Below are 25,700 nucleotides of genomic sequence, written 5' to 3' on the forward strand. Positions count from 1 at the left end.
TCCTGTGCCTCCCTCTCTCTCTGCCCCTACCCTGCTCACACTCTGTCTCTGTCTCTCTCAAAAATAAATAGACATTAAAAAAAAGAAGAAGGAAAAAAGAGAGACTTATTTCTCAAAACTGAGTATCAAGTGATAACTGTGCATTATTTTAACTATGAGGTGATTCTAAGAGCAAACAGAACAGAGAACTTTTAGAAGTTGGAGTTTTACCCCCCTATTTTTGCCCTACCACTTTCTACGTTTGCTTTACACTCTTCAGAGTAGATCACCCAGTTCAAAGAACATTCAGTAGGGAGTAGGAGTAGAGTGAGAGAGAAGAAGAAACAGAAAAGAAGGAAAATTCAGTCATTCTGATCTGTTCAAAACACTATGTATATCTTCATTGCCAATGGTGCCATGAAAGTGGTTGTTAAAATACTATAAAATGATAATAATTTTAGCCCCTTGGATGGAACACAGTAGATTAATAGTTCAGCTTTATGTACCAGTTACTGAGACAAGGATGCAAGTGCCCAGGGCTAAGGACTAATTTAGCATGAGAATGTGGTAGACTAATGGTCCCAAATGTTTACAACTTCTTGTTATCCATGCCCTTTGCAATGTACCTTTGCACATCTTCCCTTTATTAGGTGAGATCTGTTTTTTCACCTCTTGAATCTGTGACTTGCTTTGGCCAATAAAATGCTGTAGAAGTGATAGCATGCTGGTTCTAAGCTTAGGCCCTGGGAGACCTTGAATGCTTTACCTCTCCCTCTTGGAATTGGCCTACCAGCATAAGGAAAAGACTGGGTTGGCTTGCTGGATGAAAAAAAAAACACATAGCCCAGTCTTCCACATCACCCAAACTATTGGCTAGCCACCTGAGTGAGAGCCTGCTAAAACATTCTATTCCTAACCAACCTAACAATGCACAGAAGATGCATTAGTGAACTTAGCAGAACTAAGCAGTGATCAGTTAAGCAGGGCCCAGAACTACCTAGCTAGCCCATAGACTCATGAGCAATAATAAATGAAGCAAAAGAGAATACAGAATCATTCAGTCAATAGTTTGGCCAGACATTTTGCCTACAAAGAAAAGCCCATACATAAATCTGAAGCTAGCCAGAAGCCTAAGCAAATAACTTTCAGAGTTCACATTTTTACCAGGGCTATTTGGAATCCAGAGTGGGTTGTTCCAAAATAAGATTCAAAGGCCTAGAGAAAATTTTTAACAATAATAATCTTAGAAGCTAACAAATGTGAAATGCTTATTTCAAAGCCACCATTTTCTCTGATTTCCATAAACATGGGATGCTATTACCCTGGTTTTATGGAGCAGAGGTTGAGGGTAAGAGAAGCTAGGTAGGTACCAAGAACTAAGATGGAAACCATGGTTGTCTGATGCCAAAGTTCAGTTTATGAACACTGCACAGTAGTGGCAACCAAGGACCAAGGTGTGAGGCAACTGTCCTATTCACAGGGGAAACGGGGTTGGGGGCAACTAAGCTTATTCAGAATAAAAGAAGACAAGGGGGCAGCTGGAAAGAAGGCAGCTGCTTAACACCTGTCAGATGTTATTGCAGCAATAAACAAGCCCAACAAATCTTGCTTCCCTCCAGAGAATATTTATCTCCATGGTGAAATAATGCAAAACTGAGCAAGAGTCAGTCATAACCCGGGAGGAGGGAGGGGGGACTCAGGGTCACAGAAGCTTAGCAGATTGCTCTTTACTCTCTGCCTCTGACTCATCAATCCCGTAGGAGTAGCACTTGCTTGCTATCAGCTCTCCCAGTCATCTCAATAGGCAACAGGAAAGGGGGACAAAGCCAGCAAAAATCTTATTCCATTGTAAAGCTCTTAGACTTGATTGGTGACATCTCAGTGTCCCCTGTGAGCACCACAAAATATTGTTACTGATTCTCTATATGTTTAACCTACCCAATCCTCATGAAAATTACCATATTGAGTGCTCTTTGAAAATATCCTGTTTTTAAGAATCAAATTATAAACTTAACCCTTTGTATAGAATTAATAATTATTTTCACTCAACAGCAACTATAGATATGTATTAGTATTCCCATTTTACAGATGAAGAAATTGAATTTTGGACAGGGGTAAGCAACTTGCCAAAACTCACAAAGCTGAGCCCCAGTCAAACCTAGGTTGGCAACTGTCAGAACTCATGCTTTCAACTCTTATCTACCGTCTACTATGACTAATATGCCAATAGAACATTTTTTAGTATGCCAATAAATATTCTGGATGTCAGAGTCAAGGATAAGACTCATTTTGAACTCTTGTCTATTTCTCTTTAACTAACAATTTGGAAATGGTACTGAAGATAGAATTCCAGAGTTGTCAGCACTCTGACAGGTAAATTCTGTGCATCTTAAGAATTATTTCCCTTCCAATATTATCATACTTCCAGATTCCTTACAGCAGATTTCAGCTCCGCTGACATGCAATGGCAAAACCATTAGACTTCTCTATGGTGTTTACAATTTATTTTTCAAAATTTACACTTGGGACACAGCTCCCATTTATGAATCAATCCCACTAGTATTTTTCTGAGCTATATTGCGAGGTCTGGAACTGGTTGTTTTCACCAAACCAATCTGCTGTTGTTTGGGACACAGGCACAAGGTAGGGTGCACTCAACCAAAGGATGCACCTGGAGACATGCTCTGTGGATTATTTTCTTACACTCAATTCTGTTATGGTGAGTTTTTATATGTTGGATGCCTGGATGGCAGGTGGAGGAATATGAATGCCAGATATCCAGAAAAATCATGGTTTTCTTATCATTTCCCTATTCCTATGCCTTTGTACTTTCAGGGAGAGTATGTTTGAAGTTCAAGTTTCTATCTATCACAGTTCTCATTGTGTATTACCACAGCATAGTGGACTAGGAGGGCATCCAGGTCCTCCATATCAATCTTCTCCAGTTCATGGAGTCCACCTGCTGCATTCTTTTTAAGAGATATACAACTTTTGCTTGAATATTTTCAGTGACAGACAATTCGTTAATTCATGGGATAGTCCAATTAATTATTTGAATCATTCAATTTACCAGTGTGACAGATATTAAAAGTGTCCTCTATATGTCAGGCACTGCCCAGAGACAATAAAATATCCTATACTTAGGACACTAATATTCCAAAATTAGAACCATAATCAGCCTTCCTTTAGCAGCTAAACGTTGTTTTACTGGCTCTCTCTTTTAAGAATTCACAGGGCAAATTCAGCTTTAGACACCCAACCCTGCAAAGTAATGATCCTTATGCCCATGGGAGAAACTTAATGTGAAGTTGCTATCAGTCAGATACATCTTCCGGACAGTGAGTGGTAAGACCTTTCCTTTTGACAGGAGAGAATAGGAGAGTAGTTTCCGACCAAGAAAAAATAGGAAGGAAGATCTACTGGTGCTGAAAATGTTTATCTGTGGTTAGACTTCATTGTTTTAGCATCAGAGTTGACAGTGCTAAAGAATGTGAAAACAATGCAGGATTTGTTATTAGCACACCCCTTGGTGCCGTGACCAACATTGAATCTTCCATGGCTTCTACTGACCACTTTCTACTTCTTCAAATTTCTTTTTCCTTTGCCTGTTTGCTCCTTCTCAACTGCCTTCATTGGCTTTTTCTGTCGTTTAGATCCCATAAAAGTTAGCATTCTCCAGTGTATGAATTTCTTCCCCATCTTTTCTTATACTACAGATTCTCTCATGTGGCTCCCATGGCTTCCACCAAATCTAGAAGTTGACAACTCTACTCCTCAATTTGTATCTGCAGGCCTCATCATTCTCCTGGGTTCCACAATTATAATGCCAATTCCTATTTCTTTTAGGCACATCAAGTTATCCCCTTTTCCTGCCCCCTTTACAATCTGGCAAGCTCATATTCATCTTTCAAATGTCAATCCAAATGTTATCTCTTCTGGAAGACATTTTCTGACTCATCTAAGCAGTTATTAATGTCTTCCTATGCATTGGTGAATGGTCAAAAATATTATTGTGCATCAGACACCAGACATACTAAATGCTGTGCTGGATGATGAATGTATCGCATTTAGGAAGATAGAAAGTCTGTACTCCACGGGGCATAAAATCCAAGAGAGAAGACAGAGGTTGTACATGTAATTTAGGTACATTGACTATTATGAAAGAAGCTATGTGTTATAGGTATCTATAGTGTAGTTAAGGCTGTCCAATAGCACATTCTGTACCTGTGAAATGTCCTGTATCTGCACAGTCCAATATGATAGCCACTAGCCACGTGTGACTGATGAATACATGACATGACCATTACAAGTAAGAAATTAAATTTTTCAATTTATTTAATTTTAATTGATTTAAATTTAAATATTCAGCTAGTGGCATCTATATTGAACAGTGTAGTTTTAGATGTTAAGGAAGTTTTCCCTGAAAGAATGAGATTTATTGCTCTTGGAACTGAAGGATGAATAGATCTGAAAGGCAGGTGAGAGGTAGAGAGAATATTAGTATATAGCATTGTAAGGCCCCAGACTCACAAGTTCATATGCCCCTGTTAATCCCACGCCCACCCCTTAGCTTTTGTAAACTTAAAATAGCACCTGACACATAGTAAGTGCTCAACATATATTTTCTTCTTATTATTATATTATTATTATCATTATTATTATTATTATTATTGAGTTTTGGTTTGTAGACTTATTCATAAGTTTTATTAAGTAATTTCTCCATTTATGCACTGTTAGCCTCCATTAATTTCATAAAAGTGGGATCTGTCTCAAATTATTTTCTATTGTGCCATAGTATTCTAAAGAGTTCTGTGCAGGCAAATTTACTCTCCATATGAAACATTCTACATTTAGGGGAATTAAATTTCAATGAGGACATAAATAGTCAAGTGATGATCATTTCCACACACTGTGGTTCTGAGCCTTACAGCATACAGGGTCAGAGCATGGAGTTAAGCTAATCTATTCTAAGAACTTTCAGTTAGTCCTTTAACTAAATCTTATACCTCATGTCCTCCATAGATTTGGATTCATTTGCAAGCCACTTCCCAGTGATAATTTTGCCTCTTACATGAAGTGTAATCCCACCTCACACCCTGCTTCACATTGCAATCAACAAGAAAGCATTCCCATCCCTTTTCTGCAGGTACAATTTTAACGTTGTTGCAGTATGCTTTTATATATGACATGGGAAAGATGTGGGCAAAAGAAAGTACTATTTTGGAATGCATGCTTGTCAACACTTAACAGGTGTACTATAAATACTGAAAGAGCTGTTTTTAACATAGCAAATTCCTGAGCATACCTGCCAAAGCCAATAATGCAGGTGGCTTGGCAATCTGAGCAGCTGACGCCACAACCTCACCCCCAAAGCTAAAAAGGGGCTTCAGCTTATTTTTAAACAGCAAAAGCCACCCAGATATCTCTATAAGGTATGAAGAGCTATGGACAGATGAGAAGAAATTGGATACAGAGAACTGAAAAAAGGAACTGTCAATGAATTTCAGGTGAGAGAGAGAGAGAAGCAGAAACTAACAAGAGCACAGCAAGTTCCTTCTCACTACCAAGCCTAATTCTGCCAATTTATGGTCAAGAGAGCCTTCCAGATTGTATCCAATGTTCAAGACCTAATTCAAACTCCACTTGCCCCACAGATCTATGATGACCTGTTACTGCTGAAACCCCAGTATATTTGTCTTTAATTTATAGGTTGGCATTAATTATATATTGCCTTATGTTATTCATTAAGATTTTACATGCTTGGTTATTATCTCCCCACCCAGAATATAAATTTCACAGGGCAAAACAGCTGTGACTTGATTATCCTGAATTCCCAATGTTTTAACATGGAGCAGGGCACCTCATGGAGCCCTTGATAAATATCTTCTGATTTATTCAATAACATGCTAGAAGATAGACCAAGTAGTGAGATTAAAAAAAAAAAAAGGCAAGGGAAGGGGTGCCTGGGTGGCTCAGTCAGTTAAGTGTCCGACTCTTGATCTCAAGAGTCATGATCAAGTCATGATCTCACAGTTGTGAAATGGAGCCCCACTTCAGGCTCTGTGTTGACAGCACGGAGCTTACTTGGGATTCTCTCTCTCTCTCTCCCCCTCTCTCTGCCCCTCCTCTGCTCGTGCCTGCTCGCTCTCTCTCTCTCTCTCTCTCAAAATAAATGAATGAACTTTAAAAAAGAAGAAGCAAGGGAAAAAGAAGAGAAGGGTGCAGGGCTGTGCCCTAATAACAGCAGCTAAACTTTCCTGAGATGACTCAGGACAATAGGAACATCAACAATGATGAGCAGACATGGAATAAATGGTTTGGACACTTGAATTCTGATGTTCTCTTATTATTGGCTGACAAATGGATTACATCTTCCTCTGACAGTGTATAAGGGACCAAGTTCTTTAGAAAAGAGACACCTATTCCAGTGTTAAGAAAAGGTCTATATAAAAGGGTTTCCCACTCCAGAGACTTGTGAAAATTCCTAATCAGACAAAATCATCTGACCTGTGGTCCCAGAATATTAGAAATGGAAGGAGATTCAGATTTAATCTGACCCCAGTACCATTTCACCATTAAGAAAACTGAGGCCCTGTGATACGAAATGACTTGTTCAATGCAATATATCTGGTTAGTGGCAGAACTGAATCTAGAACCCAGGATTTCTAGTTTCAAAAGCCAATGATCTTGCCACGTCAGTTTCATAAGAAGTAACAATTCTACTGGCCTAGTCAGTGAAAACTAGCAATGACTTATCTGTTTTCCTCCTCATTTGATTCCTTTCTTTAATCATCATGGACCCCAATCACTTAAACTATCCTCCCACCAAAATTGGATTTTAATTTCCTCACCTATATGTCCTGTTGCCCCTGCTCTAAAAACCCCACACAAAATGAACCCAATCATCTTCCCGTTCCAGTACTCCCCAAGGCTGCTGAAAACAAATGGAGAAAAATTGTACAATCACATAAAAGATTATAATTCTAACTTCCTGTACACTTACTACAGACAACATTCCTTTTGCTTATTATTGATCAGCTCCCTCTCCAGCTCTCGGCAGCTGTTCCAAACTATCACCTCTCTCCTTTGTTGCACGGGCCTCACTCTTATTAGCAGCCTCACCTGCTACTTCCCAGAAGAAATGAATGCTTATGGTATAAGCTACCTCAACCTTCCACCCAATGTACAAAGTTACATTCATTCCCACTAAACTTTACTTCCTTCCTTCCATTTTCCTGTTTACTTCTTCAGGACCTGATTCTATCAACAATCTCTTTCTGCTGTGTAACCAACCTCCCCCTCTTTTCTGGCTTCTCTTCAGCACATAAATATTTATTTAAAATATATCCAAATATTTCATATCTCTTCAAGAAACCCTATCTTGACTCTGCATAAACCCTGTGGCCATCACCCTACTTATCCTCTTCAGAGCCCAACTTCTATGCAGGATGCTATTTTTTTTCAAGTTTATTTATTTTTGACAGAGAGAGTGTGTTTGTGAGCGTGAGCTAGGAAGGGGCAGAGAGAGAGGGAGACACAGAATCCAAAGCAGGCTCCAGGCTCTCAGCTGTCAGCACAGAGCCTGACTCAGGGCTCGAATTCACGAGCCGTGAGATCATGACCTGGGACGAAGTCAGACGCTTAACCAACTGAGCCACCCAGGCACCCCGGGGACTCTATTCTTGATGACTCTAATTCCTTGCTTCCCATTTTCCCAACAGTACACTGTAAACTGGTGATTCTTGCCCTTAATTCTGAAAATGACTGGAAAGGTCACCTATAACATCTTAATGCACAGAGATCATTTTTGTGTATATTTTTTATTATGGCAAATATATGTAACATAAAATTTCCCATTTTAATCATGTTTAAGTACATAATTCAATGACAGTAAGTACATTCACAGTGTCATGCAAGCATCACCACTATCCATTTCCAGAAGTTTTAGTCAGCACAAACAGAAATTCTGAATCCATTATACAATAACTTCTTTTCTCCTCTACTCTCAGCCACTGGTAAGTCCTCTTCTATTTTCTGTCACTATGAATTTGCCTATTCTAGATACCTCACATAAGTAGAATCATACAATATTTGTTCTCTTGTGTCTGGTTTATTCCACTTTGCATATTTTCAAGGTACACCCATGTTGTAGTACGTTACCAGAATGTCATTCCTTTTCAAAGCTGGATAATATTTTATGTGTATATGCCATATTTTGTTTATCCAGTCATCAGTTGACAGACATTTGAGTTGTTTCTACATTTTGGCTATTGTGAATAATACTGCTATGAATATTGCCATATAAGTATCTGTTCTGCTTTCAATTCTTTTGTGTACCTAGCCAGAAGTGTGATTTCTAGATCATAAGATAATAATTCTATGTGTAACTTTTTAGAAACTACCAAATTGCTTTCCACAGCAGCTGCACTATTTTAATTCTAACCACGAATGCACACAAGTTCCAATTTCTCCACATCCTTGCCAACATTTGTCATTTTCCTTTTTTTTTTTTTTAAGAGTAGCCATCCTAGTACATGTGAAGGGTTCTTATTGTGGTTTTGATTTGCATTTCCCTAATGACAGTGATGTGGCACATCCTTTCTTGTGCTTAATGGCCATTTGTATATCTTCTTTGGAGGAATGTCTATTCAAGTCCTTTACCCATTTCTGAATGGCCTTTTTCAGGTTTTTTTGTTGCCAGAAATTGTCACTTTTAGCCCTTTTCTTATTTGATCTCTCTATAGCATTTGCCTAAATTCTAACTAGAATGATCTCTCCCTCTAACTATATGACATCCCTCTTTCTTATCTCTTCTCTCCCTACTCTTATTATTCCATACTAATATCCTCACTAGCTCTTACAGCATGTAATCCCTCCCCACTCTAAAATTTATTGAACGCTTTTTATGTGCCACTTTGCTAAGTGTGTTACATGTATTCTCTCCCTTTATGTTTAAAACCATACATTAGGTAGTTGGGATTATTAGAAATGCCGTTCTATAGATATGAAAACTGAGGCTCAAAGAAATAAAGTACTTTGCTTGCAAATCTATTTTATAACATAATAAGACCTCTATGACTGGAAATACTCAGACAAAAATTATGTTAACAAGCCTCAAGGTATTGTTTAAGTGATAACTTCATTGCTTAGTACATTGACTAGATTAGATATCACAAACTCAAATGTTCTTAGAAATAAGACAGCAGTTAGTCTGCACAAATGAAGTAAGTTGAGTATCAGACAGTAGAAGATGGTGGAGACTATCTTGGGGACTAGAGAATATGTGCCTACCTGCATGTATTTGAATTTATACATTTTCATAGCATGATGAAGGTCAAATATAACAAATGTGAGAGCTAAATTCTATACTTAAACTGCCAATTGTACTCCATGGGCTAAAGTTTTAAGATAATTTCCATCTTGAAGACACAATCTGAAATGGATAACATAATTCTCAAACAGACTATTATTGATGTTTATATGTGCAAAGAACTGTGAGGAAGATAACACCATTAAGAAATTTAGTGGTGAAAAAAAGAAGTTATTAGTATCACTATGGATTCTAATGAAATTAGTAAGAGTTTGGTAGATATAAGATGCTGTGGTAGGAAGAAAAAATGGTGGAATCTGTGAATATGATACTTTAGAGATGTGAATACTTTGCAGTTGATTCATTCAAGTGGCTGGACCTTGAAGTAGAGAGATTATCTTGGACTATCCAAGTGAGCCCAACTAATCACATGAGTTCTTAAATGTAGAGAAACTCCTGGCTGTGATCAGTAAGAGGGAGATGTGACTTAGAGAATAAGGATCATAGAGAATAAAGATCAACAACATTGCTGGCTTTGAGAGGGAGTTACAAGTGAAAGAAGATAGGGAACCCCTAGAAGCTGGGAAAGACAATTAAGATTTTTCATAGAATCTCTGAAATGAATACCTCCCTGGTTGGAGTTTTTATTAGGGTAACAGTGAATTTAAACAAAATGGAAGCACAAAGATGTGCATTTGTAATGGGTGAAACCAGTCTTTATTATACATTGTAGGTTTCCCAAAGAGGAGCTTCCCTGGTTCAAGTTTCCCAGGTAAGACAAAAAAAAAAAAAAAAAAAGGAAAGTAGCCCACAGCTATGGGAAGGACCGCAATGACAGAGCTGATGCTGCTTTGAAGAAAGCAGAGAATATACACTAAGGAGAACATAAGGACCCAAATTTTGGAAAGTAAATGCCATTTAGGAGCCTTGTAGATGAGAGAGTTCAGTCAAATCAAGGCTGTTAACATGGACAAAGTAGCAAAGGATGTTTTCATTCACTTTAAGCTAGAGACTGTGCAAGTACTGGAAATGATTTTGAAATTGTCTCCTCTTTAGTTCAGTGATACTTTGTGTCTGTTTAATGCCAATTAAAGATTGTAGCATTGGGGCATCTAGAAGGCTCAGTCAGTTAAGCATCCGACTTCAGCCAAGGTCATGATCTCGCGGTTCCTGAATTTGAGACTCGTGTCAGACTCTGTGCTGATAGCTCAGAACCTGGAGCCTGCTTACGAATCTGTGTCTCCCTCTCTGTCTCTGCTCCTCCCCTGCTCTCTCTCTCTCTTTCTCTCTCTCTTTCTCTCTCCATTCCTCCCTCTCTCTCTCTCTCTCTCTCTCAAAAATAAATATTAAAAAAAGATTGTAGCATGATAGACACTAATTTTTTTTTAAATTTTTTTTTTTTTTTAATGTTTTTTATTTATTTTTGGGACAGAGAGAGACAGAGCATGAACGGGGGAGGGGCAGAGAGAGAGGGAGACACAGAATCGGAAACAGGCTCCAGGCTCCGAGCCATCAGCCCAGAGCCTGACGCGGGGCTCGAACTCACGGACCGCGAGATCGTGACCTGGCTGAAGTCGGACGCTTAACCGACTGCGCCACCCAGGCGCCCCGATAGACACTAATTTTTAGTGAATAATTAGCCAAGAACTATTTACCTCGGTGTTCCACTGTATTTCCCACTCTTATATTTATACTGTCCAGTAATGATAACTCAGCCTTGGTGGTCAACTAGACATCCCTGAATCAATAAATCTAATTTTGGGGGGTACCTGGGTAGCTCAGCTAGTTGAGCATCCAGCTCCTGATCTCAGCTCAGGTTATGATCTCATGGTTCGTGGATTGAGCCCCACATGGGGCTCTGTACTGACAGCATGGAGCCTGCTTGGGATTCTCTCTCCCTTGCTCTTTGCCCCTCTCCTGCTCACTCCCTATCTCTCAAAGTAAATAAACCTTAAAAAATAAAAATAAATAAATAAATCTAATTTTTGTGTGTTGCTATTGATCTCCTCCTCTTCCTTCATCAACTGTAACTGGTATTCACCCAGGCCCCCCTTACTGAGTTACTCTTCCTCCAAAACTATGCAGGGGCACCTGGGTGGCTCAGTTAGTTAAGCATCCAACTTCGGCTCAGGTCATGATTTCATGGTTTGTGAGTTCAAGCCCCACATCGGTCTCTGTGCTGACAGCTCAGAGCCTGGAGCCTGCTTCGGATTCTGTGTCTCTTTCTCTCTCTGCCCCTCCTCCACTTGTGCTCTCTCTCTATCAAAATAAATACATGTAAAAAAAATCAAAAAAAAAAAAAAGACTATGGATATGCCACTGCCTGCACACACTGACCTCTGCCCCTCTATCCATCTCAAAAGCCTTGGTCTGGGTGAATCCTCTCCTCTAAAATTAGTTTTTAGTGATCACAGGACTGGTGAAAGAAAAGCTTAAAGTAAATGAAAATGCTCCAGTAGACACAAAATGAAAAGAGCATGGGCTCAGAATCAGAGAATTTCCTTAAACTGATCTAAACTTATGCAGTTAGAAGTCTTTTTCAAAAATATCATCCTACTAAACCTTCCAAAGGTATGATTTTTTTATTTTAATTGGAAATTTATATTTGATTGAAAAGATGGAATGTAACATTTTCAGTTTAATGCTTCCCAGAAACACTTGTCATTCACTGGATCATATGCTTAAGATAGGTTCAAAGCATAGGATTTAGATAATTTATTTCCAGGTAGGAGGATGAATGTATATGAATCAAAGAACAAACTAATAATAACTTTCCTTTGAAGCACACTTATAAGGGATTATTCAATAAACATTTACAGAGTACTTTCAATGTGCAAAACACTATCTTGGGAACTGATATACAAATATTTTTATGACATGGCTTCTTCAAGAAATTCACTGCCTAGTAAGAGATGAATACAGAAATATCATGGTTTTTTATTGTTACACATGTCAAAAAAATAAGAGTTAGCATTGGGAATTTGAAGAATGCTGCAATCTTTCCTGGATGATAAAATCAAGAGAATGTTGGAAGAACCTCTATTTGGCTATTTTTGTAAAGGATTAAATAGATGTAGAGATAAAAAGGTGGGCTATGTAGTCATAGGGAAAAGAGCCACTGGAAAAGCAAAGACAAAGAGGAAAACACTATGGAATGTGTTCATGAGCTATCAAGTAGAACAGTTTAGTTAAAACATAGTACCTAAGTGGAAAGAAATGGAGAAATGAGGCTTAAAACCAAATCATGGGGAATTTTGAATGCTAGGAGTTATCAATGGTGTTTTTAAAAGACATGATTCATCAAGACACATCTGGATATAGCATATAGAAGATGGAGGCAAGGTAAATAGGAGGCAACTGAGATAGTTCCAGAGAGCTATCAAGGATATTAATTCTCAAGATCTTCATGTCCTCCATGTATAACTTTTTATTAATGCTATGTTTTGACTGAGCATCTGCCCTCTCTCTGTATACCATGCTACCCTGCCTGGCTAGACTTTTTACCACAATTTACTGCTGGATATGTCCTTCTGAGTCGGGTACTCAGTGAGAATGCACACCTCAAGGTCTCAGTTCTTCCTACTCTTCATCTTTCTGCTGCAGTTAACAGAGCCATGGCTGGCAATGTATCAAAAGGATCACTTACAGAATGTAGGCTGTCTATAATATAAAAGGCAAAAACTAAAGGTAGGGCTAACAGCCAGTGAAAAAGGAAGAGAAGGAGTGCCTCCAAGAGGTAAATATAAACCTAGATAGTCAATGGCATGGTATTATAAGGCAGTGTTTTAATAAGAACAAAGTACTGAAAACCTTCTGTTTCTGTAGACATGAATAAAAAGGCTATGGTGTTTGGCAATTACCATATCTTATACATACCACATCTGTTCTAATAGTTATACTTCAGTGAAAATGTTCCCCAAAGATGTGGATTAGGGTCTCACTCCACACTTACCATAGTGCCTGACATATAAAAGTAACCAAGTAACTGTTTCTTCAGTAAGTGAATGAAATAATGGGTAATCATTCAATATCACCTTCAAAAGAAAATATTGCTAATTACAAGGTAAGGGAGGTGGGTAAAAAGTGAATGGTGGGAATGAGAAGCAAACAATGCAGACTGAAATATTCAGAAAGGAAATAGTGAGATAAACTAATGAATAGCATAAGAAGTTAGCAGGGGTTTGTGTTAGTGGTGGCTGTTGTTGCTATTGTTTGCTTTTGTCTTTTGTTTTTAAGTATGAAGGATATTTGGGACCTTGTATAGGTTGTGGAAAAAGGACAGTTTAAAGTATGACAAAAATGAGAGGTAGGTAAGAGTAGGGGGAAAAAGAATATGACTTATGGAATAAATAAATGGCCAAAGATCAGAAAACATGAGATAGAGCAAGTCCTCAGAAAAGAAAAGTGATACTTATCCTAAGAAAGGAGACATTGTTAAGTAAGAATAAACAGATCTTTGAAACATAAATCTTGAGCTAGATACAGAGACATTCTGAGCTGAATAATAATGTTGGCCTTGACTTCCCATGAAAGAAGAGAATGGGAGATTGTGCAGAGTTGAGGTTTGGTGATTAAGAAGAGTGGGAAAGATTAAAAACAGCTACCTTGGAAATACATTTAAGATATATAATACAGAGTTATTAGCCCTAAGGCCCCAGATGATGGCAGAGGGCTTTGTGAATTATAGGAGGTTCAATCAATGTGGTTCGTGACTTCCTCCATGAAACATCTTAGGGAATTGTTAGATAGGTACATGCAAAAGTCAGAGGATGAGGGGCTTCGGATTACAAGGGGGAGAAACCCAGTTGCTAATATGCAAGAGCTAGAATTTCTCAAAAATTACTTTTAATAATTAGTTGTTTAGCAATTATCTCTCCCACTTAAGTGCAAGCCTCATGAGGGCAAGGTACAGAGCCAGCCCGGAGTAGGCTCTCAAAAAATAGCTGCTGAAGCAAAGGAGAGAGAAGAGAGGACAGAGAGAGAAGGAGGGAGGAAATAAGGAAATAGTATGACTTTTAGAGTTTTTGCTTAGAACTAATGGTCATGCTGTTCTTCATGTTATTTGAAAGGGTGTTCCCCTTTGTCAAAAGAAACACCCACTTTGCATTTAGAGTACAAAATGATGTGCTGTGGACTATTTTACATTCTCTCACTTACTTTAGAAAAAGAAGCTAAAAGCATGTTGATTGTATATTAACTAGAGAAAAGTCACAAAAGGTAGTCAATAAAGTGCCCATAAAGTTTTCATTCTTAAGAGAATGTGAAGTCTGTTTCTGACAGCGCTATCAGATTAATCAAGAAGTCTGTTAGTGAAAATGATAAGAAAAATGGCACAATTTACTATCATTACCAAGGACATGTTCAAAAATAAACCTATCTCACCAGATCTTTGAGAAATGTCTGGTATCTACTAAAGCAATCTCAAGTACTGGATAAAATGTATTTCTGCCTATCAACTATGTTCTCAGATAACTTTTTAGTGGAAAATGGTGTTAATCAAATGATAGACCATTTGCACCAGGGGACAGTTCAGTGAGTGATTTTTTACCAATGCTTTTTAGCCAAGTCTGTGACAATAAAAGAGAAATTTAAAAGTAGTCAAATGTTATATCCATAATCAAAACCTTGTCCAGACCAGAAGGGGTTTCTGGGTTTTTTTAAATTAATTTTTTAATGTTTTTATTTATTTCTGAGACAGAGAGAGACAGAGCATGAGCAGGGGAGGCAGAGAAAGAGGGTGACACAGAATCCAAAGCAGGCTCCAGGCTCCGAGCCGTCAGCACAGAGCCCAACATGGGGCTCAAACCCACGGACTGTGAGCTCATGACCTGAGCCGAAGTCAGACGTTCAACCGACTGAGCCACCCAGGCGCCCCATGGGGTTTCTGTTAATAAGAAAGGGGTATAGGAGCAACTATGACCGTAGGATCAGGGACATCATGGGAGGAACTTAGGGTTCATTGGGTGCTTACACTTCCCAAGGTTGACATCTTCCAAAAGTTCTTTTTTTATAATGTTTTATTTACTTTTGAGACAGAGAGCATGAGCAGGGGAGGGTCAGAGAGAACAGGGGACAGAGAATCCAAAGTGGGCTTTGAGCTGACAGCACTGAGCCTGATGCAGGGCTCAAACTCACAAACCATGAGATCAGGACCTGAGCTGAAGTCAGATGCTCACCTGACTGAGCCATCCAGGTGCCCTGACATCTTCCAGAAGTTTCTGAGGAGCATGTTATTTCTTTTGACTCATTCTCTAGTCCCAGAATCTCCCTGCAAGAATCTATTGAATATACAACTTTTATGGGTAGGTCTGAGTCATCTAGCCACAATTCAATGCTAACAGATGCAGAGAAATAATGCAAATAATCAATGATGACTTAGAAAACATAAACAGGTGCAATTCTACCCCAGTTCCAGATTAAAGGATATAGAAACAACCTTGGCATCACCCATCATCTTGTCCCTCCCACCACACCACACCACACCACACCACACCACACCTTGATCCATTCTGGCCATTCTAAATGGCCTTAAATGGACTTAAAATGTAGATGCTTTGCTCAGCATTCTAATCATAGTCGAACTTGGACTATGGTAATAGAAGGCTGACCCCTAAGTGTCTAAATGCTCCCTCTGCTGCTTAGTCACATCTCTGCACACCTAACAGAGATCTCATTCTGATGACCACTTCAATATTTATCTTGGGTTCTAGCTTCCCTGAGAGTCCTGTGGTCCTGCCTTTATCTTTCTAAGATTGCTTTCTCAGGGGGTAAAGATCTGACTCTACATACAACACAAGTGTTTGTGTTGTTTATTGCCTACCTGAATTGCCAACACTTAGCACAATGGCACATATCAGCCATTTAGTATTTGTTGGACTGAATTGAAGCACAACCTGTTCTGGGTTCCCTGGCTCCAGTGCCAACCATTTGTTTGAAGAGTATCTGAGGACTACCACTTCCCACCTGCCCTGTGTGCTGTTTCTTGCTTGGCCAGCTTCAGGTCTGCTGCCAGTCAGGTTCTCATCTAGTATGGAAGGCCTAATGTCAGGTTTTAATCATCTGACTCACACATCCAACTTTAGGTAACAGGCAGTCTTAGCCAATAATTTCCAAAATATGACAAGAACAATCTACTCCTGGGTCCAGTGCCTCTTACGTTACCTCCCCATTAACAAAGCACCTATTTTGAACTTGTTTTCCTAAGTCAAGTAAAATTTTATGTGATACTCCTTAAATAGCTAAGGCACAGGTATTTTCCTGTATTATATAAGGGATTTACTTCCTCTAGTATGGTACATCAGTCTCACAAGCAATGCATATGACAGCGTGTATAACTTATATTTTGGTATTGACCCACATTCTGTTGTCTTCTAAAATTATCTACTGAAAATGTACTAGACTGTTCCAGGACATTCTGAAATTTTATCAAGTACACAAAAATCTTTCTTGGCAAGGAAAACTGTAGTCAACTTTGAGAAAAGGATATTTAGAGAAACTATTAAGTTACTGATTCTTGTGTCAGGTAAAAATTTAAGCAAGAAAACATGTGATAACAGTAGCTGCCCATCTACACAATGGAGTATGTATCAAAAAGCTTATATTATTTCACAATGTAAGAAATTTAAGATATAATTATTATCACATGTTTACATATGCATAGGACTATAGTTTGAACTCATGCTTTCATCTTCTCTGTCCAGAAGAATCTTCAGTTTGAAAAGTTCAGAAGAAATGATAAGAGAGAACCAAAACCAAGATAAGTATGCAGAGTATAACAGTATAATTGTAAAAGAACTTAAGTTTCATAGTCTGGAAAAAAATACATATGGATATTTCAGGGGGAGGGAGACTGGGGGATGTAAACAAATTCTCAGAATTGAATCTTTGAGGAATCAGAGGAATCAGAAGATGAACCACTGTGATTCTTATTTCCAAAGAGGAGAGACAGATTTTACAAAACACAAACCAAAAGATTTGATATATGTTTTAGAAAAAATTCTTGACTGAACTATTAAAAGCTGGGCTTGTAATACATGAAAACAAAGTGGGGATAATGAAGAATAAGTCATCCCAGATTAAACTAATTGTTGGTAGAGTTACTAAATTGGCGAGAAGGAATGATATAAACGTGGCATGCCATGATTGCAGCAAGATGTTAGACAATGTCTTTTATAATATTTTTCTTGCACTTCAAGACAAATTATAAATTGGATTAAAGGAGTTAGTTGAGTTTAAAATGGGCTGAACAACTGCAGTAAGAAAAAAAGTCAGTGTTGACCAAAAGGTAGTTCCAAGAAGGTCTTCTGTATCTCATTCAATGATTTACTAGTGGTTTGAGTAAAAATTCTCAGCAACTCTGAAAATACTTAAGTTGGGACAGATAACAATTACCAACATGATAGAAACAGGACATAAAAGAGCTCAATCGCTGAGAACAAACTGAGGGTTGATGGGGGGTGGGGGAGAGGGGAAAGTGGGTGATGGGCATTGAGGAGGGCACCTGTTGGGATGAGCACTGGGTATTGTATGGAAACCAATTTGACAATAAATTTCATTAAAAAAAAAAAGCTCAATCGGCTTACGTAATGAGCCAAATCAAACAAAAATGAAACTTAGAAGAAAGAAAGAAAGAGCTTTTCACATGGATTAGAAGTGCCAGAACATTGTTACGAGAGAAGGGGACAAGAGAGACAGAGTAGGGAATAAAAAGCAGAGAGCTTTGGTGAAAGGACATGTATTAGGCTTCCTAGGACCTTCATAACAAAGTACCAAAAACTGGGTAACTTGAAACAACAGAAATGTGTTGTCTCACAGTCCTGGAAGCCAGAAGTCCAAAATTAAGGTGTCAGCAGGGCCAAGCTCTCACTGATGACTCTGAGGAAGAAGTCTTCCTTGCCTCTTCTAGCTTCTGGTGTTTGCCAAAAATCCTTGGCATTCCTTGGCTTGCAGACATATCACTCCAGTCACATGACCATCTTCTCCTTGGTTCTTCACGTCATCTTCCCTCTGTGCGTGTCTGTCTCCGTGTCCTAATTTCCCCTTTTCACAAGGACACCAGTCGCATTGGATTAGGGCCCACCCTAATGACCTCATTTTATTTAATTACCTCTGTAAAACCCCAATTCCAAACAAGGTCACACTCTGAGATACTGGGAGTTGGGACTTCAACATACCTTTTGTAGGGGGACGCAATTCAGCCCATAACAAGCCACTCAGTGTGAATGAACAGTAATGTGCCCAGCACGAAAGCACAACTGCAAAGATCAGGATGAAAGAGAGAGCTCTGCCTTCCTGGTCAGGGCTCACCTGCAGAACTGCAGTCGGTTCTGGGCCTTTAACAGACGGTCAGGATGATGAGAGAACTTAAAACCAAATTACTGGACCATAGTTTGGAGGAAATGGGAATGTCTAGCCTGAGGAAGAACAGGCACAGGGGGAAATGAAAGCTGCTTTCAAATACATGATCAGTGGCTGAAAGTAGAACTGGAGTTGTTTTTTATGGCTCTGAAGTCAGAATTATATTACTGAGAGGGATTGATTCAACTGAATGAAAAGAAGATTCTAAAAGGTAGTATGTCCAGAGGCAGTTAGGATTTCATAGAAATACTGAATTCCCTATCTTTGGATGTCTTCAAGCAAAGGCTTAACACGGAAGGAGGGTGGTTTAAAAGGAATGATGGCACTGGAAATTAGCTTGGATCACGAGTCTTCTAACTTTGATATGCAAGAATTCTACGAAAGAAGTTATTCTTTTAACTAAAGAATATTAATACTCAAGTTGCCCATAATATCCTAAGAGGAAATAGAATGTGCTAACCAAAATTTAGGATTATCTTCTATTAAATAAAATGTGGAGGAAAGAAAAATGACAGGGATAACCTATTTTATCTGTACAAATAAAAAATAGTTGATCTAAGTAAACAAAATAGGCTCAAGAAGAATATAGAAAAAGTTGGGGTTCCTGGGTGGCTCAGTTGGTTGGGCGACTGACTTCGGCTCAGGTCATGATCTCAGTTTGTGAGTTAGAGCCCTGCATCGGTCTCTGTGCTGACAGCTCGAAGCCTAGAGCCTGCTTCAGATTCTGTGTCTCCCCCTCTCTCTACCCCTCGCCTGCTCACGCTGTATGTCTTCTCTCAATAATGAATAAATGTTAAAAAATTAAAAAAAAAAAAAGAATGTAGAAAAAGCACAAAATCAAATAAGCAAAAGCAGAACCTTACCCAAGTCACAGGAATTTTAAAATAAAAGTAGTATTTCAATTTTTATGGAAGTAATATGAAAGATGAAATCTAAAATAGGAAATAGAAAATTCAATAAGGACCAACAATTTTCTTCTCCCAATATCCAGGAGCATAGACAAAACAGGAAGAATAGATACTATCTGGTGAAGTGAATTGGTTTATGTGAAGAGGTTTGGAAGGAGGAAGAGATCAGTGAAGATGAGCTAATAGAAGGACGTCACGTGGGCAGTGGAAAGGGCACCAGGTTTGAAAATAAGTCTGAAGACCAGCTGGTCTTGGCTCAGCCACCAACCAGCTGCACAAAGTCACACAAAACAGTTCTCTGCTTCTCAGTTTGTTCTGTTATTAAAAAACAAGCAAAAAAAGAATCAGATGATGTTTTAACAATTCCATCCAGCTGTAAAATTGTGACTCTGATAAATATACACAGGTAGGGAGTGAGGAAATATTTTAACACAATAAAAGCATAGGAACATACAACTTGAAGAGACCATTAAGTAAGAAACAGCCAATGTAACTGCGTAAAGGATTGTAATTAAAAGCAATGGATTGAAACAATAATAATAGATACTGTAAATGGGGATGTGCTAATAAGCCAAATGTCTACATACAAAGACTGTTTGAGTTTTAAGAAAAATAAAAGGGAAATCATTAAGTTAAGTAATTAGCACATTAATTATTACACATGAAGTGTTAGCTTTGTATTACCAATGAACTGAGTACCTTATATATAATTAACAAATATTTCTGTAAACTCACTCATTCCCAGTACTTTGTTTTGTATGATCCAAGATATAATATACCCATAAACTGGAGGCTAGGTGTTCAGCTTCCAAGTCTAATAATGTCAATTCTAGGCAACATAATTTAGAATTAAGTTCTCAGGTACTTTTTATGCAGTGGCATTTTCATAAAAATTCTCCACCACATTTAGCAAAATTTAATGATTACTATAAACCTTGCAGATGATTTTTGAATCTGAAGAAAGACATAAATTAACTAACGTTTTTTTGTAACACAGGATAATACATGCAATAAAACAAGAAGACTCAACATACAAAGAAGGTTTAAATTGGCAGTGATGCCTTTGGATTTTGAAGGATAAGTAGGAGTTTTGTCAAAGCTAAAATGGAGAAGCATTCCAAACAATGTTTAAAGGCATGGAAGCAAGAAACAAAATGAAAGATTTGGGAAATTATAATTGGTTAACGTATTTCTGAAACAAAGTGCTAGGAGTAGACAATAGCAAGAGGTGAAACAGAACGAGAAAATTAGGTCACAAAGGCCTTCCTGGGTCACTCTAGTAGCAAATGCCTTTCTTAAGGGCAACAAAAGGCCACTGAAGGGTTTTGAGCATATAGTGATAGATGCAATTGGTATTACAAGAAGATGATTCTGGCTGCAGAGTGGAGAGGGAGATATGAGCTGAAGAAGAAGTGAGAGAGGCAGGGAAAGGAACTAACTTAAAGCCATAGCAAGGAGTTGGGGAAAAGAGGTTTTTGAAGTGAAATTGGTGGGATTTGGGAAACCAATGAGACATTTCAGAACTGTTACAGAGCTAGTCACAGAGAGGGACCACAGAAGGAAAACCAGGTTTGGGGGTGGGAGGTCCAGTTTGGACCATATCAAGTTTGAGATGCTCAGAAGACAAGTACATGCTCCTCTCTATCACCTTTTTCTTTTCTAACCCCTGAACATTGACAAAGTCTGTTTTTAGAGAATATGGAAACCTAATTATCTGATTTATTTTATTAATGAAATCTCTTTAAGAAAATAAAAGAGAACTATGTTGGGGCACCTGGGTGGCTCAGTCAGTTAAGTGTCCAACTTCAGTTCAGGTCATGGTCTCATGGTTTGTGAGTTTGAGACCTGTATCAAGAGCTCTGCTGTCAGTACAGAGCCTGCTTCAGATCCTCTGTCCCTGTGTCTCTCTGCCCCCCTCTCAAAAATAAAATAAACATTAAAAAAATCCTTAAAGAAAAGAGAGAATTATGTTTTCCCCCAGAGTAAAATGAAGTGCCACATAATGTTCTAAGGAATGACAGTGTCTAAAAAATCTGTCCTAATGCTATCAAAGACCAGCTAATCAAATGCTCTGTCAATAAAAAGTAATTGTATATGCCATATCTAGATCATGAAAATTTAAAGAATAGGAATGCAAAAGATATGCTTAAGAGCAAAACTGAACAGAACCTCATCTTCCAGGTTTCAAAGACTCTTCAAGTAAATGTGCTCTTCTGCACCTTACTTAAAACTGTGCTTAATGTGTGGAAATGTTTTTTGCCTTTGCTGGAGAGCCAAGTCAACTATCCCGCTCTGTGTAATGGTCTGCACTTGGTTTGGATAGAAGAATCTGAGGGGCGACAGCATCTGTAAAAAGGAAGGGGACAGTGGGCCAAGTTTGCATTCTCCTTTGGCAACATAGGGCCAGACTCATAAGAATGTGGTCAAGACATAATGTTACATTTAACTGATATTTAACATGCTGTAGTTGGGAAGGCCACAGAGTTGCTGCAGTGTGTGTCAATAAGCCCTATGAGAAAAACAGACTGTGCAAATGTTATTTCCAAAAGTCACACACTGGCAGGCTGACAGACACTAACACATTTGGGTAGCAATAGCCAATCCAAAGTTTCCTTGCATAATTAGTAGATTTGGTACTCTTGAAAAAGGACATTTTCCATGAAGAACTTGCTTTGAAGGCAGACTTTCACTGCCAGGTCTCCTGGGAGAATCATTTTTTCCAGCTCTCACTTTTGCTATCTCTGACTCATCTCTCAAAGTTTAAGGGAAAACATTCTTATGGGGGGAACATGTGGGGGTCAAGATAGAACTTTTTGAGTATCTGCAAATGTCCACTATTATCAGAGCTTCACATAAGTTTGCTCCAGTGTGGTGACCCCAGCTCTGGGCTCCATCTTGGAGATGGAGAGAACAGGTGAGCCATAGGGACAGCTTGACATGCAGCACCAATGGTACACCAATGTTGCTTCATATGTTGTGCCTAAGATCCACAAATCCTGTCGTTCTTGGGAGCAAGTAATGATTTACTCTTGAAAGAGGAAGTAGGGATACAGTCTGGACAATGTGGGGTGGCCAGTCAAGAGGAAGAGGAAGAAGGGACAATTATCCATACACTTCAAGAAATGACTAGAAAACACCAGGGCACCTGAGTGGCTTGGTCGGTTAAGGATCTGATTTCAGCTCAGGTCATGATCTCACAGTTTGTGAGTTCAAGCCCCGCATTGGGTTCTGTGCTGACAGCTTGGAGCAGGCCTGGAGCCTGCTTCTGATTCTGTGACTCCCTCTCTCTCTCTGCCCCTCCACTGCTCGTGCCCTCTCTCTCTCTCTCTCTCTCTCTGTCTCTCTCTGTCTCTCTCTCTCTCTCTCCCTCTCTCTCTCTCTCTCAAAAATAAATAAACATTAAAAAAATTAAAAAAAAAAAGAAGAAATGACTAGAAAACACCAAACAAGCTAAGGTGGCCTTCCTAAGCCCCTGCAAAAATAACCCCACTAAATTGGCTAATGATAGAAACAAATATGGTCCAGAAGAACAGACTTTGGCTATCTTGGCCTCATGGATTTTAAAAGCATTTGGGGGCAACAAATTGACCCTCTGATGCTACAGTGATTAAATACGGCATTATCTTTGACTTCTTGTTGCAACTGGTTAAAATTTCAAATTCTTTTTCATTCTGTATCAGTAACTCAAGATTAAATTGATCAACTTATGTGGAGGGGGATGGGGCTGCAGATAATGGCAACTAGTTCTTGTCTGGTTTGTTAAATACGACCCCCACTTGTAACCAGTGGACTCTGCTTCATACCACTGAGCAGCAAACACTCAAGAGCTTGGTTCAATCTGTCATTGGCCTCGGCGAAGAAGAATTCCTTTTACCAAAGTGCGGGGAGAGAATTAGAGCCGTCCATGGCAGGTGAGCTTGGCAGAGACTGGCCATATGTCTTGACACTGGCAGTGCAGCCTGCCTCTGCCTCTGGAGGCCCCATCACCAGGGTTCACACAGCTTTGGTACTGCATAAGTTATACAGAAGAAAAATAAATACCTTCTCCTTTGGGTGGGGGCAGGGAGGACTGAGATTCTCTGATTTTTTTTTTTTTTTTTTGTAAAAACATTTCAGTGTTCTATAAACAGGCTCCTATGGCCCTGGTTTTATCTTAATTACATGTATCCATCTTCATTTCACTTCTTCTCCCAAACCTGGGCAGGCAGTAAAGTATTGCACATTTAAAAGAAACCACATACAGAAAGAAACCACATTCTTGGAATGAAACACCCTGAAATAGCATCTACATGTTTCTTTTGACTGATGTTGACGGCTTCCACATACACAGGTTTAAAATTACTCTCAGCATTTGGGGCAGCTTTGAGGGGATTTGGGGGGGGTGCCCACCCTTCTTCAGGGTCTGATACACTTCTAACCTACCATCTGTGAGCAAGGCAGTCTCCAGGAAAATTTTCTTGGAGTTCTGGTTTACTTCCTACCAAAATATTAAAGATTCTGATATCAAGTTGTAAGTCATAGAAAATGCTTTTTTTTTATTGGAGGCCAAGGATTGGAATGAAAGTCTGTGTCCTCTCAAGTATGATTTTACATAAGAAAATTTATAAAATCAAATTCATATGTGCACATATGTACACACACATACACACGCACATATATATACTCTCATGCTAACTTTTTGTTAAGACTTCAACTTCTTCACTCCTCAAAAGCAGCTATAAGAAATATCTGATGAACACATTATTCTTGTTTAAATAAAAAATATAAATTTGAAATCAGAAGAGTCTCTCATTGTACCTCATTTGGAGCAGAATAGTGAGTGCACAGAAAAGACCTTTAACGGTAGCACTTTATTGGGGCAAAAATCCTTGGAGAGTGATATCATGGAGGTTTGCAGCAAACAACTACAGGAACCCCAAAGGAATAAAATCTCCATATGAAACACAGCACCTATGGCATGGGTTCGAGTAACCCTTTATACTCCCAATGGCTCTGGAAGAATGTCTAACTTCGAGTATGACATTGTTGCGCTTCTGGAGAGATGCCATTTCTAAGTGATGGCCATGGCCCTTCCACAAGAGACAGCCTGTGTCTCCCAGACCACCGCAATTATGCCTCTCCTCTCCTGGCCTCTGCCCGCAGCATGGGTCAAGATGCCACTACCCACTTAGAGCACTCTCGTTTAGAGTCCCAAGGGGATGGTCAATACCACATATGTGAATTTTGGGGAAATGCACTAGGGGAAAAACCCAGCATGATTCAGAAATAGTACAGCAGTAAAACCCAACGTATAGTCAGTATTTTTCAGGGGTTCTGTATATGTGAATGTTGCAGAAAAACAAAACTAATTTTTTTAAATCTCAAATGCTTTTAAATAAGATCGATTTGGTGAAACAAAATCTAAAGGACTATTACGTTCTTCCTGGCCGTCTCAATTTCTGAATATAACTTTACCATTATTAATAAATTGGCGTCAGAATTTTCTACTGTTGATTAAGAACATACCTGATCATTCCCTTTTGATCTCTTACCCCAATCCTCATATACCTTGAGCTTTAGGCAAAACGCACTGCTCCATAGTTCCCTCTATATCCCTCACTTTTGGCACTTGCAGCCTTTATTCACGCGTGTTTGTTGATTATGACTGTAGCTCTTCTCTGGTCCCCGTTTCCACTCTTCCCATGTTTCTTGATCCACTGCACTAGGAGGTCCCCTCGGACGCACTTTTTCACCCAAGTACTGAAATAGTATTTCCCTCCTTGGATGTCATTTTTTTAAATTTTTGTTTTGACATTTGCCACTCTCTTTCATCATGATTATTTATACACTTATTTATGTGCATATAAGTGGTTAAGAGCAATAGCCATATTTTCTATACCTTAGTGTACCCTGTTGTGCTTTAAAACAGTATCTCCCGTGAATAGATATTTTTATAAAACACTAGTAAGACATTTGTTGAATGAGTTTATAGTAAAGGTCCTGGCTGGCCAAAAATGAAATTCAATATATCTGGCAAGTGAAGCTAAGTGAACCTCCCCCCATTCCCAAACCAAACTCCTTTGTTTATTCTACAATCATTGATGTAAGTAGAGACTGGGAGTCTCCCTGGAAAAAACAAAAACAAAAAACCCCGTAACCATGTCCAG

At 38.9% G+C, this 25,700-nt stretch overlaps 1 long non-coding RNA gene across 1 annotated transcript in view; it reads left to right on the plus strand.

Annotated features, from left to right (window-relative positions):
• Window positions 1-22,898, plus strand: part of LOC131514487 (uncharacterized) — a 268,581-nt gene extending 245,683 nt beyond the window's left edge. Inside the window, exon 4 of the long non-coding RNA XR_009263094.1 lies at window positions 16,990-22,898. This is a non-coding gene — a long non-coding RNA (uncharacterized LOC131514487). The remainder of the gene's footprint in view (window positions 1-16,989) is intronic.
• The last annotated feature ends 2,802 nt before the right edge of the window (window positions 22,899-25,700 follow it).

The sequence above is a fragment of the Neofelis nebulosa genome, chromosome 6, assembly GCF_028018385.1.
Source record: "Neofelis nebulosa isolate mNeoNeb1 chromosome 6, mNeoNeb1.pri, whole genome shotgun sequence".
Lineage (NCBI taxonomy): Eukaryota > Metazoa > Chordata > Mammalia > Carnivora > Felidae > Neofelis > Neofelis nebulosa.